Raw genomic sequence first — 6,000 nt, forward strand, 5'->3', positions numbered from 1 at the left:
AATATGGTAGAAAATGTTTGACAAATAATTTGACAGTACTTATAACAGCTTTAAAAAATTCATACCCTTGGTGCACCTGGGTTGCTCAGTCAGTTAAGCATCTGCCTTCAGCTCAGGCCATGATCTCGGGGTCCTGAGATCGAGTCCTGCATCAGGCTCCCTGCTCAGCAGGGAGTCTGCTTCTCCCTCTCCCTCTGCCTGCTGCTCCCCCTGCTTATGTTCTCTCTCTCTCTGTCAAATAAATAAAATCTTTAAAAAACTCATTCCCTAAGTATTAGGAATCAAATAATATTAATATAATACACAATGTTTTTAATATTATATTAAATATTATGAAAGAATAATAAATTTTATAATACATGTGATGTTCACTGACAGGGAACTCCACCTTATAAACTTGAAAACTGGGAATCAGGGAAGTTAAGCCATTGAGACATCAGAACCAGCCCAAATTATAGAACCAGTTTTAAATATAATAAATATAATATATATTATAATATATGTAATATATAAATATAACAAATATAAAAAAATCATTTTGAAACCCACACAAAGTAATACCTTTTTTGGTGACAAACGGTAATTACATTTACTGTGGTGAACATAATGTAATGTATACAATTGTCGAATTACTGTGTTGTGAACGGAAAGGGGAAGAAAAGTAATACTTTTTCTTTTTTTTCAAAGATTTATTTATTTATTTGAGAGAGAGAGTGCACATGCATGCGTATGCAAGTGGGGGGAAGGGCAGAGTGAGAGAATCTTCAAGCAGACTTCCACTGAGCGGGCATCCCATCAGGGAGCTCGATCCCACAACCCATGAGACCATGACCTGAGCTGAAACCAAAAGTCAGTCGCTTAACTGACTGAGCTACCCACGTGCCCCCAAAAGTAATACTTTTTAAAATTAAACTTAAGAAATACAGCAAGAATACATGTTTATTTAAATAACTGCAAATGAAAATATTTGGAAAATAAACTGAATCTGAACACCTAACAATATATTATATAAAACATTATATCTACATACAACGTATTACTGAGATATGTTGATATGTCAAAGTCATTACTTTTATAACTTAAAAATTATCTGTGAAGTCACATAGCAAAAGCTCATGCCATGCACGTGATCAAGAATGAGTTGACGTAAAGCTCAAGGAACAAAGATGGGTTCCTCAACACCTGCATCGGGGTGAGGAGAAGTCAAGCAGCGTGCAAGCTTTGCTCTAATAGAGGTGACCATTATTACAGGACTTGAGTTGCAGAGACAATAATTTATACTGGGGGGTTAATAAGGCTCTAGAAAGAAGGAGGGGGCATCTAAAATGAAATCTGAGAGGACAGTATCAGCAGGTAGATGTTTGTGTAAAGTTGGTTAACCAGCTGGAAAAGGCGGGTTAACCAAAGGGAGAAATACATGAGTGCAGAAGGCATGTGGGGGAAGCGTAAATAAACTATTTTCTTGAGAAGAAAAAGTTCATACCCTCTTACTCATTCATTCATTCATTCATTCATTCATTCATTCTACCAATATTCATGGAGCAGTTACTTGGAACTTATACTTTCAGGCGTTCTGGTTATAATGGTGAAAGAGACGGTCCCTGAGTTCATGGGGTTCGTATTCCAGAGCATGAGACAGGAAAGAAGTGCTGGATTAACCAAAGTGCTATGAGCTTATATTGGATGCACTAATAGTGGGTGATTGCTTCCAAATATGTATTATTACACTGAATGGTGATAGCAACCTTATGAAGTAGAAATTCTGCCAGGCTCCTTTAAATCAGTGTGGTGGAGTTGCAATCTAGAGATCAACGCCCACACTGAAATTGCATCCTGTAACTACATTTCCAACAGAAGAACATGGATCAGCAGGGGAAGGGGATTATAATTTCTCTGAATGCAGATAAACCAATAGTTTTTCATTCCTGAGACTTCGGGCCCTCCCATTGCTGTCCTTTAGGATTTTACCTGGACCTTGAAATTTAGTATAAAGTCCTACCTTCCTTATTTAAGAACTTCATTTTGGGGCGCCTGCGTGGCTCAGTTGATTAAGTGTCTTCTGTCTTCAGCTCAGGTCATGATCCCAGGGTCCCAGTATCCAGCCTCGCGAGTCGGGCGCCCTGCTCAGCAGGGAGTCTGCTTCTCCTTCTCCCTCTGCCCCTCTCTCCTGCTTGTGCTCCCCCCACTTTCTCTCTTACTCTCTCTCAAATAAATAAATAACATCTTTTAAAAAAAAATTATTTCATTTAACGAAGAACTATTTATGTTGCGCATGCTGTTAAACCCTCTGGACACAGTCAAATAAATCCTGCCCTCTGTCCTCAGAGCATCGGATCCAGTGGAGGAGACCAAAGACTGAGTGGTCAATGCTGATGGTAATTCGCTCCAAAACCAAATCGAAGAATCAGGGTCAGCTTCCTGAGGGAAGCTGTTATTTGAGCAGGGTTTTGAGGGGTGTGTAAGAGTTAACCAAGTTAAAAGAAAGTATGGCATTGTAGAAAACATTCAAAAGGAAGGGCACGGTGATAACAAAGACCTTATTATTTATTAAGCTCTTATACCAGATGGCATACTTTTTACATGCATCAGTTAAATCTTTACCTTATGAAGTAAAAGAGGTATTACCACTATTACCACTGGCCCTCTGTTAAAGATGAAAAAACCAAGGCACAAGTCCTTTAAGTGTGACTCTAGATCCTGGCGTTTATCCCTAGGGACTAGCTCTGCTGTTCTACCTCTCAGGGCCCTTTGCCCAACTCCAGTGCGTTCAATCGGCTATGCTATGCTTAGTTATTTTCTGTTCACGCCTATGTTCTATCTCCCAACTATACTGGACATTCCAGAGAGCTGCACACCATATCTCTCATTATACCATGCACATTACTTTACAGGTGTACTGAGGTTTCATTTGACCTGCCGATTAAAGAAGAGACGTCTGGCTTCAGCAAACCAGTAATTTTTTTTTTTTTTTAACGTAAAGGAAAAAGAAATCCCTTTAGAAGAGATTATACTGGTCTCTTTCAAATGTTAGAGATTCATCTGAACATATTTAATTTTCTGTAATTATTTCTTCATATATCCCACATGCATCAATGTTTTCAAGAATGTTCTTTAAATCTTTCACATGATTTATTTGCTAATAACGAGTTGTCTACATTTAATCCATAACTTGTTGGGTAATATATTTCTTGTATCTTGCAAAACGATCTCCTCCAAGGTGTGATAGGTGTTTTTCTCTAGGAGGTAAGGCCACATTGTTTTGCTCTTATGTACGTGTTTTCCAGTGACTTTGAACCAAGAAGCCAGCACCCCGTGATTTCTGTGCCAGCTGGATCTCAGACTATGGCCCTCCTGGGGAATTTTTGACTTCCCAGATATACAGACTGTAATTATTTCTTCTGCCTCTTATGAAACCTTCTGTGTTGTTTTAATGTCTACAGTTTCTTTTCCAAATCTGCTATGTTTCTCTCAAAGTGTGCTAACCAGATCGCAGGACATACTTCTAGGTGGTCATTGCCACAAGGATAGGAAGTTTATCCTGGAGAAATGAGGCCGAAGCAAGTGAGAATTTATTTGCCACGTGACCAGCACCTCCTTAAAGTCTGGACATAAGTTCAGGACCTAAGTCACAGCCAGGGACTCAAAGTGTGATGCCCCAAGGCTTAGCTTCCTAGGGAGGGAAGGAGGCAGCACAGGCAAAGGGGACAAAGAAGGACAAAGGGAGCTGAGCACAGGCAAGGCCAGGAAAGAGGGTGAGCATCCAAATTGAAATTAGCTATGTAGTCCTGCAGGTTAAATGAAACCCTGTGATTTACCCAAGATCAGACTCATTGTGAATTTCTCAAAATGCAGATTATTGGGCCCGGCACAGACCTGTTGGATTATCTGGGGAAGAAGTGAGGGAGAATGTGCAGAAATCTATGCTTTGGACAAATTCCCCAGGTAATTTTCATGCAAAATAAAGACAGAATCATTAAGACAAAATATTGGTACAACATCTTACAGGTGATTCCCTTGCTCTTAAGAAAACATCTGGAGTGTGCAAATATCCAGAAAATAACCTTTTAAACCTTTCTGCTTGTCCAGTTGCTTCTGTCGAAAGGCCTCCCTAAGAAAAAAGGCAATTTAAAATTGCACGGCAAAAACAAGATGGTGAATTTTCACATTCCCTTCAACTAAGCTTAAAAATACACTCCTAGGGTGCCTGGGTGGCTCAGTCATTAAGCATCTGCCTTTGGCTCAGGGTGTGATCCCAGGGTACTGGGATGGAGCCCCGTATCGGGCTCCTCTGCTGGGAGCCTGCTTCTTCCTCTCCCACTCCCCCTGCTTGTGTTCCCTCTCTCACTGGCTGTCTTTCTCTGGGTCAAATGAATAAATAAAATCTTTAAAAAAAAAAAAAACACTCCTAAGTGCTTTCTAGTTTTTACTTCAGTAGATTGCTTAAAGTGGTTGCTTCAAGTCGGGTCAAGTTCAGCTACAACACTAGTTCAGACCAATTTTTCTCTTTGTTTGGAGTCCGACACAGATCTGAGCAAGGCACGTTGCCTTTTAAGAAGGCCTCCCTTCTTCAAGTGAGTGAGAGGGACTCCTCGTTTTCCCTAAAAACCCTTCTCAACCACTTTGATGCCTGAAATTCATTTTCCTCAAATGAGGTTCAGAAGCCAGGACTCTGAGAGATCTAACACCCCAAAATGTAAGGTACCTCTTCTGAACTTTGCCCAAGGAGGCATTTTGTTAAAGTTAGGGGGGTAGGGCGAGGGCCGGAGGGGAGGGGAGTGTTGAGCAGCAAGGAGCTAGATCACTTCAGAAGACCTTGACCCCCGTCATCACTTCCCAGGACCAGCCCCACCCTGTCACCACTTATTTCCCCCAAGAGTAGGGAACAGCCATTTGGAGACAATGGCTGGTGCTTCCAGAACCCACTTTTGGAGCTAAAGGACCCACTCGGTCAAAGTCTGGCCCCCTGTCTAAAAGGAAAAGAAGAAAGATTGTTTCACTTTAGTCAGATAGTAGATCAAACCAGGGAAAACTGCTTAGTCCATAAAAGGCTTTCAGCCAGACTATGTTTGCTATACAGAAAAAGAAAGGCGTTCTATTTTAGCTACTCTACCTCCTCCCTGAGCTGCCTTAATTAAGGGTCACTCCAGGATTTTCAGAGTTTTCTTTGGTGGCTTCAGAAGGGAAAGATAGGAGGTGGCTTTGAACAAACAGGAACCTCACCCATAAAGCCAATCTCAGATTTCAACCTCAGTTCTTTTGCCAGCTAAAGCATCCACATGGAGAAGGGAGTGGGCCATCGTGCCAGGGAATTCACCCTTAGGGAAAGACAAAACCCCAACAAGCAAGGACTAACAAAAGATTATCTCAGAAACAACCCTTCACACTGGCTTTCAGAGCGAAACACACTCTAGGTCTTAATTCCTTATCATTGAAGATAACAAGACCAAATATTGGGACCTGGATCCCTATGGTGGAAGGGTACGGTATGTACTTCGGCCCGAAAACTTGGTGTTCTCCAAATTGCAGACAGGGGTCAGGGGAAGTCTCTCCAAATACTTTCTTTTTTTTTTTTTAATGTTTTTTTTATTATATTATGTTAGTCACCATACAGTACATCCCTGGTTTCTGATGTAAAGTGATGATTCATTAGTTGCGTATCACACCCAGTGCACCATGCAATATGTGCCCTCTTTACCAAATACTTTCTGATGACTCCCAACGTCTCCTCTGGTTCTCTTCGTTTACAGCCTGGCTATGCTTACCCATCCGGTAAGTGATTCTGTCCCCAGCCCCCAAGCTGCCATCCCCAAGTCTGAAGACATTTTCTGGGAGGATTTGAAGAAGAGCCAAATGGAAAGTCAAACAGGCAGAAAGCTTTGCAAGAGATTAGCTCACAATAGGTATGTGTGTTTTGGTGCCCTGCAGGGCAGTATTGTGCATGGAAAAGCTATTCAGAGGTTTGCTTTGGTTTTAAAGTTAATACAGGTATCCCCTGATTTT

The sequence above is a fragment of the Ailuropoda melanoleuca genome, chromosome 4 (genome assembly GCF_002007445.2).
Source record: "Ailuropoda melanoleuca isolate Jingjing chromosome 4, ASM200744v2, whole genome shotgun sequence".
Classification (NCBI taxonomy): Eukaryota; Metazoa; Chordata; class Mammalia; order Carnivora; family Ursidae; genus Ailuropoda; species Ailuropoda melanoleuca.